Source organism: Morone saxatilis, unplaced genomic scaffold, assembly GCF_004916995.1.
Source record: "Morone saxatilis isolate NCDOM2014 unplaced genomic scaffold, NCSU_SB_2.0 Contig24, whole genome shotgun sequence".
Lineage (NCBI taxonomy): Eukaryota > Metazoa > Chordata > Actinopteri > Moronidae > Morone > Morone saxatilis.
This window is the reverse complement of record NW_023339807.1, coordinates 7611570-7621229: the sequence shown is the minus strand read 5'-3', so window position 1 is coordinate 7621229 and position 9660 is coordinate 7611570. Positions and strand designations below refer to the sequence as shown.

The window sequence follows — 9660 nt, the reverse complement described above, 5'->3', positions numbered from 1 at the left end:
TGTGCAATTATGAATTGTTTGGGGTGTGGCTAACTGCAAAAAGAACTTAATCTGTGTACTTATTGAAACATGATAGCCTTGTGTACTGTATTACCATTGCTGGCTGTTACCCTGTGTGGCTTGGGCCATCACACACCCTTAAAATCAGTATACTATAATATGTGTGTGCTGGTGGCAAAATAATGACTGTGGCAAAACTCCTTTAGCAACAGTTGTAAAACTCAAGCCCAGATTTAGTACCCAGTCTTTTAAAAGCCACACACAAAATGGCGTCCGACAGCCTGACTGTTTACATGTCTCTCTCCACTGATCCGTAATAACGCTGCATACAAGAGCACAGTCATCAGTCCTCTCCTGCTCTTTGTTGAACAGGCTCTGGTTAATATGTACAGAGAAAGCGCCATTAAATAAAATTATGGCCAGTAGGTCATTTCACTGCTGCCCGTCTGCATCATGAGACAAAATACACACAAGCATGCAACCTAATTTGGCCTCTGCTTCCAAGGCTGCTACAGTAATGAAAAGACAATGTATGAGGCCCAACGCTGCGGGACTGAGCTGAGTATGATGCAGTGAAAGGTTGTGTGTACCTACTAATCTAGGATATGGAATTCACACACACTCACACAACTAACAGTTTGGCTCAGTTACAACCGACTGACACTATATTTTTTTAAAGGAGGAGGATCTATTGTTAGAAATGGAATATAATGTTCATAGGTTTGTTTTTGTTTGTGTATAATCACTTGAATATGTGAATCGGTGTGTTTTCGTTACCTTAGAAGGAGCCAGTTTTATCTACTCCTTCCGTGGAGTCCGCCATGTTTCTACAGTAGCCCAGAATGGACAAAGCAAACACTAGCTCTGGACGGCAATCTTTGTCCAAATATAGCGGTATACATGTATTACATATTAGTTAGAGAGGACATTAGCCAGAAATAGAGGAAAAACAGAGCGGCAGTCTGCCACATTTCAAGTCACGTACTGTCTAATACTACTGTACCTAGACCTCACAGACCAGTTATATTAGTAAAAACTGTGGGGACATTGACTAAATCATCAACATTTTCCAGATTCCAAGCGAACGGTAATGTATGTAGTTAGAACAAAGCTGTGAAATTGGCCCTTGTATTGGTACATCTGCACAGTAAGCTCATTTTGCACGTCCAAATGGCAGCAATCAGTGACTGTTGGAAAACATGATCTTCAGCACGTAGAAAGTTACGTAAGGTCAGGCCAACAGACTTCCCTCAGTGTATTTATATTGCCCAGCTTTACGTGTTAAAAGCAAACTATTTAATGTTGCTCAGTCCAGCTTCCTTGTAATGAGAGATTGCATTCCTGTACTTTCTGTATGGAGCACTTCAGCTATGTGATGTCTAAACAGATTTATATCTCTTTGAGGGACATAGGACATTGCAGCAGAGTTTAAGGTTCATGAGGTCAACGGGTTAGGAACAAGAAATGTTTGTCATTTGGGACATAAGGTTGAAAGTGCTTTGTCAGGAGATTGTGTTAAAATGAATGATTTTGTCACATGGTTTCTAAAGTACAATAATGGCTTGCTCATTGAGGAAGACATGGCCAAATCAAGCATGATCCTGAGAGGGTTGAAAACAGAACTGTGTTGCTGTACATTCAGTTTCAGCTCATTTGTGTTAAGCCTTGTGGAAAACCCCAATATGATTTCATTTGTTGCTGTATTTACTTCCAACCTGCCTTCCTAGTCTTTCTAGTTACAGTTGTTTCTATAAAGTAACTCAATCTCTATTCCCATCCACTTTGATGATGGCATGTTACGTGTTTTTAGATTGAGCAATAACAGTAACTAATAAGTGCATTTTGCCAGTTCATTTGTATCACATTTTAAAACAGCAGCTTCCATATGGATCCACTCATTGAATGTACAGTGCAGACGTAATAGAGATAACTAAATTAAATTTGTAGTCTGGGATGCGAACAGGAAAAAATACAAAGTTGTGTACATAGTGTAATAAGTTGGCTGTTATGTACACAGCTGTAACAGGTTGCAGTTGCCATGATGCATTTACACACTTCATACTGGCATTCTACAGGAAAGACACACACTAAAAAGTCATCTATATCAGCGCAGAGGAGACAGTGGCTGCGAAATGCCTGTAAGAGCTGTTCTGATTGGGTAATTGGTTGGCAGGCAGTAAAGCTTTAGGTTATCTAGTAGGTGTCATGACAACATACATGAATGACAATAAAAAGTAGACCCTGTATTGGGTCGAAGGAAAGATAAATCCTCCCCATTCAGCCATTTTGGTGTGGTGTTCAAATATTTGACCACATAGCTGTAATAACATTTGTAGTAGCATTAATGATGTTTCAAGCTGACATCTTTGATCTAGTATGCACAATTGTCCTCAGTATGAGAACAAACACACACATGCTAATAGTCCTGGGTTCCCAAGGGAGTATATTTTAACGTGTATTCCAGGGAAATACAAGGCTTTAAATCAGTGGTGAGCAGTAGACTCCAAAACATTTCTTGATCCTTAGTACAGTAGTGAGTGACTTAAAGGTCCAGTGTCAGTGACATTTAGGAGGATATATTGGCAGAAATGGAATGATGAATGGACAAATCAAACAGCCCTCTAGATAGGGCTTTGGAAGGGGAGGGTGAAGTGAGGGAGTTGCAATCTGCAACTAAACCACTAGATGACACTAAATCCTACACACTGGTCCTTAAACTTTGTTTCCTGAAGGTCAGACTTTTCATGTCTCGTTCTCTAGCTCAGTCTCTCTTTCTGCTCTTTATAGCAAACAGGGAAATCTCTCACTCACATTGTCTGATTGTCTGAATAAGCCTACTCCCACACAAATGCATAGGCCAAGCCCAGAACTGTGAAGGAACATCGCACAAACACTTGCTGCAACCCAGATGTTAGAATTTCCCCTCAGCAACGGCAACACAGTTTTCTGAAACACCTCATGGTTAAGATTCATTCTGTTCATATAACTGTGTAAATGCAAAGTTGGTGCAAAACCAAATCAACAAGTTACAGAAATGCAGAGAGAAAGTGAAAAAGGTCTGCAAGGGATTATACAGACAGAAAGGAAGTTTCATTATCAAATACAGCTAAGATCACAGATAAAACTTTTTATTGGTTTGTCAGGGAATGTTTGTGTTACATTACATGAGCAGTCGTATGCAGTTCTGTCTTCACTGTTGTCCTAATATAACCTTCCAAGATAGCTTGACTCCCAAGATCACGAAATCGTGAGAATACAGCTTGCAACATTACATAGTGGCCAAACCGTGTAAATTACAGCTTCTCTTCAGTCTGGAAGTGTGGAGACCCTCCCTTAATTTCCCTTGAAAACTAAAAGAGAAAAAGTAGGAGAGGAAACAGTGCCTGGTAGCGCTGTCCAGTTATTTAATATAGATTAGTGGAAGTGGGTGGCTCGTATCTTCATTATCCTCTTTTGTGGCTACATAATGAGGGAGCTGGATGGACTGGGAGGAGATGGAGCCTTGAGAGATGCAGAATGAAGATACAGGAAAACAAATAAAGGAGAATAAGTGGAAGAAAGTGGCCAAGACTTTGAGAGAAAGAGACAAAGAGGGACAGTCATGTTTTGGTTGTGGTGTGCCTCATTTTGAAAGGCTAAACCGAAAGAAGGGCCAAGACAGAAACGAGATAGTGAGGAAATAACAGTCGAAGAGAGGGAGTGATGGAAATATATGGAGCTGGCTGCTGGAATCAGTCTCACTTAACATTCTCTCTCTGGCATTTTTCACCACGATGGGGAAGAAAGCAAAGTCACTTCTGACTTCCCGTTGAATTCAAGCTCGCATTTTTCTCCCTATACAGCTGAGAACAACAGTACTTGATACAATACTAAACAAAGTCTAGCAAATATTTTCAGTTGAAGCCAGGATGTGGAGTGTTGCAACGCTGGAGTGTCCAGACAAGCAATGCCTTTGTCACGATCAGACATCTGCACTCTGTCACCAGCGCCAAGCCACTCCTCGCTCCCGTGAAAGCGTCCTCAAACAGTCCTTTGTTTCCCAAAACATGAGCTTTTCCCCACAGCTTATCTCTTCTTGACAGTGGATGACAGTGGAACAGGCAGTAGCTCGCAGGGGTCCTGACAGTGTGAGGCCAGGATTGGTGCTTCCTGTCCTACTGCAGAACCCCAATGCTGCAATAACAGTGAAATTAAAGTTTAGGAAGCTGCTTATCGCACAGTACAGAACAACGCTTCCATTCCATTTACACACACTTTGCCTTGTTCCAGTCAAATTTGGTCTGACCAAGTGTGCAACTCAGATACTAACTCAAATATCAAATATTACTACAAATGATAAAATAACCCCACAGCATGGTCCAGAGGCAGCTGTAAGCACTGTGATTGTATTTCAGTTGTTCGTTTCAGCATATTTGCAACGTGAGATAATTTCCTCTCGCGCTTTTTAACACATTACACTAATCATAACAAACACCGTACATGTGACCCATGAACGAACATGTGAGAGCTTCATCATTTCCATCCTATTTTCTTACTTTCTCATTTAGAAACTGATGGAATTTTATAATTCCATGTGGATGAGACATTGAATACAACCAGCAGATTCAAACAATTGTAACATTTAGGAATGCATTGCTTTTCTTAGGGAAACGCTTTTAAGAGCATGTTAAAGAAGAAGTCCTGTAACCTTGAAAATATTCATCATCCTGTAATGTTTTTCTAATATAAATGCATGTACTCTGCGTCTACAGTTGAAGGCATACTGAAGCCACATAGCCGTGACCACAATTAATGTGAATATTTGTTCAGCAGGGTTTTCCCTTGCTCAGTATGACTAACTAATCTGACTGCAACAGGATGACATTGTGTACCTTGATTATGTGTGTTAGAGGTCAGAGATGCTTGGAAATAACACACAGCTCTTCATCTGAGCATTTCGCAGCAGTAAAACTTAAAATGTTGATTTCCAGATGTAGCTTTAGACTGACTCCTGAACTAAAATGTCAGTAATGTAAGCTTGACTACTGACTCACACTCTGAGGTACTATAGGTGTTTAGTTTTAAACTGAAGTACCATTTTTAAAACGTACCATCAGTTTACATTCTTATTTATTAAAGTTGTAACCAAAATATCTTGTATCATCTAAATGCTCCATTAACTTTGACTGTGTCACTAGCATACAGTTCATCACTGAACAGCTCACTGCCAACAATATTGATTGGTAAGGTGAAGTGAGTAACCCACTTATCCTACTGATCATTGTGACACCTGCCCTGACATTTAAATATATCCTGATAATGGTGTGTAGTGTCTTTTTTTTTTCTCTTGGGGGAAGCACCAGGCACAAGCATGCTCCCCTTGTGGGTCTCACCCCAGAAAGTTAGAGTATCATAAATCACAGATGGGGGATTTTAAACACCTACCTAATGGACCTTTGAAGATGAGAATCACACATAGCTCACTTTAAAGAGGCAGGCATCCCTGAAATGGGCTGCAACGTTGAGGTTACACCTGTTTAGTGTTTAGCCTACATAAGCAACCAGCAGCCACATGAGCTTTGGTTACCTAAAAAGTAAATACATACAGAATACGGAGTATGTGTCCCTGATTCTGTATGTATCTGTATGTCTTGCCATCAGCCAATCAGATGAGGACCGTGGGCTGAATCAGTGGACAAACTGTGGTAGCGAAGGTTAGGGGTTGCAGATGTTTGGTCGCAGTGTCGTGAAATGTACCAGCAAATTGTCAAAGTGATGCTGCAGGTTCGGAAACAGAGTGAGTGGAAGATGCAAAACCACGTGGCAGAAGTGTTATCGTGGCTTTGACTCTTCAGCCATGATGACTTTGAGAACGTGAGAATGGCCCTGTAGGCGTTTGATATCTGTTCCATTTTCTCTTTCATCAGCTCTATTCAGTTCTGCTCTCTGAGATTTTCTCACCAGTATCAGCCCTTTGCTCTCTGTTTCTCATTGTCACTCACATGATTGTGACTGCTCTCACGCAGAGGAAGAAGACCACATACCACAGCCGTATGCACTGGCAACCACACCAAAACAGGGCACACAGACTACACTGCAGGATAAATAAGACAGGCAAACAAGAAGATAGATAGGCAGCTGGTCCATTAGCAGCAGGAAAAGCTGAGCCAATCAGTAAAGAAGCATCTAATTCAATTTAAGCACCGGTGTGGCAGACTGTATAATACAATTCAGGGATAGTGGCTTGCAGGATATGAAGTTGCCTTTACATTCACCTCACCCAGAGTCAAGAGCTTTTATTGTATTTGCATAAAACAGCCTTATAAACAAACAATACAATAACATGGCATTTCAGAAAATGTTGTAGTTTTTATCAGGCTTCTGTAGGCATTCTTTTATTCTATCCTCATTTGTTGCCCCTCCTGAGATTCCTCCCCTTTTATTATTCCCTAATAACTTCCTTGAAGTGACCTAGACATAATTATGTATTTTCGTACTAATTAAAGCAAAATGATTTTTTTCTTGTAAGAAAAGCTCAATTTAAACTAAAGTTAATATAAATGAATAACTGATTATTTATCAGAAACTGAACTCTGCATATAGGTTGAATTATATGCTTTCATGTAGATACATTTTACAATTTCTATGTCTCTATTTCCCTATCATAAGAAAATGATAAGGAAATTATAGACATAAAGCATTAACCTTTGTTGTTGTTGTTTCTTAATTCAAATCTTATATGAAAATTGACTTGAAATTACATTTTGAAACTAATGGTTTGGGATAATTCTATGATCTGCTGTGACTTCCCGGTTCACAGTCTGAGAGTAAACTTGTGTTGAGCAGTGGCCCTCATTAGTGGCATAGGTTTTAATCTTTCATTTGTGTGTTTCAGATATCAGCTACTTTGATGTAAAGGAGAAATTACTCTACATACTCACATAGTTGTGATAACTGCAGGAATAGGAGAAGTCATTCAGTGAAACTGTACAGCTCACTTTATCTGCAGTTTTAAATTTACTTTCACTTCCTGAAATCAGCCTTTGAAGGTGAAGAAGGTGTGATTGTATATGGGATTCCCAGACTGCAGTTTCTATTCCGTTGTGACCTTTTATTCTGTAGCTGTAGTTTGAATAACCTGTTGTGATTTGTACCTTTTAAAGGGGTTTTGATATTTTATTTGAATATTTTCCTAAAATAACTGTTTGTTGTAAATTGTCAGAGGGTCTTCAATGTTCATCTTTTCTGCATGCAGAGATACACTGTTTATGTTTTTTAAGTAAAACATCACAAGACATCAGGTGTCTGCACTTGTTAAAGATCGTTTTAACTTCTGCAATCACACTGCAAGGCTACTATAAATGCAGAAAGTGTCCAAAGGTCACTCACTGTTTCGCAAGTTATTTTTATTATTCTAAGATGCAATATAGTTAAATGGCAGTTAAATTAGATGTGTTGCTGCTCGATATTATGAAATATATGTATGAAATCCAAGCCCTTGTCTATAATTATGGAGGAATGTGAAACTAATGGAGTTTTGAGTGCAGAGATTCTGACAGTGTTAGGGGAATTTCCACAACCTCACTGTATACACACATACTGCACATAGCAGTGATACACAACACACATGATGATCTGATTGCCCCCCAACTATAAATACTTGGCCTGTTGAAAAGACCTCTAACAAGGCTCTAAATACCAGCTGTTGCTGACCCCTCTGTGCTGTGGGGAGAGGGCCAAGAGACTACTACATTTCTCTCTGGGACCTCCTACAAGAATGTGTTTTCTTGCATAAAACCGGGATAGATGTCAAGGTCCTGATCATGATCCATACTGCAGTACTGCCAATAATCCAATCAAGCTAACATACTTATTGTATTGCAATCTTTCACATTGCATTAATGGTATTATTTACAACTGTATTCCCATTACTGTGATTTTATCATCACTGACTAAATGTTTCAAATCTTTAAAACAAATATTGAATAATTAAATATTGAAACAATGTAAAAATAGAATATAGCTGGGGAATAATAGAGGAAATCGCATCGTATTGATCCACATTGAGCGGTGTGTGTTATGTATGTACCAGGGCTGAATCAAGGGTATATATAAATCATAATTGTATTTATTTATTACCTGATTTTCACAACATTTTGTTTCTCAAGATTCAGTAGACCTCAAACTGTATCAGTTGTTGTTTCAAAGGCAGAAATGAATCATTAAACACAGCCTGCGCTCACTGGGAACAGCTCCAGACAGCATCTTTACCCCATTCAGGTGTTGGGACAGTTGCTCTTGTTTGCACACATTGATTGAGCCGTCTAAGCTTGTTGAAAAAGATGAGAACAGAGTGGTGACCTAACAGCTTCATGGTCCGGTTGACGTTATCCAGTCGCCCTTGTTCCTAATGACTGTGAGAATTGAACTTATGTGAAGTAAACAACATAGTTATTGACGGTAACATAGTGTCATTTAGTTGAATTATACTATTTGCTTAAATATAATTAATAAAGAAGAGGAAATTAGAAATAACTGATTGTGTTTGTGAGTCTAATAAGTTGGAATGCAAATTATACTGCTAGGAAGCTTAGCTTAAACACTGGAAGCAGGGAAAACTCCAACTCCTTGCGGTAGCTCCATATTTAACAGACAGATAGCAAATAAGCATGTTCCCCAAAATTTCAATCTCTTTCTTTAGAGGTTATATATGAGATTTTGAACGTTAATATAGCAGCAAACAAACGAAGTCACGTGCATTCCTGTAGCCAGCTATGAGGTCTCCGTAGTGTGAAAATCAATATTCCAATAGGGCTGCACGAAATGGTACAAACATCATATTACGATTATTTTGACAGATACTGCGATTCACGGTTATGTGGAAATGATCATTTTTGAATCACAAATTGAATTTTCACTTAAAAATACTATTAAAATCATAATGATGTGATGTTTTTTGGGGGTCTGTAGCAAACATGTTTTCTTTAATCTGAAGAACAAGATTTGTAGACCAACAGCTCTTGTTTATACTCAGTTGTACAACACTAGTATGTACCTCAACCAGAGGCCACAGAGCCGTGACTGAGAGCGAGCCAGACAGCTGCTGTTAATTATGACCAGCTGTACTATAGCAGACTGGGCCTTCTCACGACACCTACAAAACAGACACACTTTCACCCATATACACACAGACAAAATCACATACACACAGAGATGTGATAGGGGTGTGGGAGTGGGCTGGTCTCTTGTTAAAGGCACAGTGCTCATACTCAGACCATTCTTTTAAAATGGCTCCTTCATGTCTAACAGTGGTGTTAACAATAAACACCTGTGAAACCACATCTTCTCATGTCCTTTTATGGGGCTGTTTTTCCCAATATTGAGATGCACTGTTATTGTCACAACGTGTCAGTTTATCTGAAAACATCTGTATTCAGTCTTCCTCTTCTTCATCCTTTCACATTGCAAAGGGTATTTGAATAGTGGAAATAAATACCAGCTTCCTTCAGCTGCTCAGTTATGCTTAATATTGACTGCACTCAGCATAAACTGTACAGTACAGTTTATGCAGAGGAACATGTAACCAGTAATGATTACTTTCAGTTCCCCCCCAGCCAGCACTTGGTAAACAGCAAAACCAACTGCAACATGCATGCTTGTGGGAGGTGTGTGTGTGGGGGG

The 9660-nt window shown here is 39.4% G+C and overlaps 1 protein-coding gene across 1 annotated transcript in view; it reads left to right on the top strand.

Moving 5' to 3' along the window:
- Window positions 1–9660, top strand: part of si:dkey-33i11.9 (proline-rich transmembrane protein 1) — a 14989-nt gene that overhangs the window by 3554 nt on the left and 1775 nt on the right. The gene's annotated exons all lie outside the window — the stretch shown is intronic.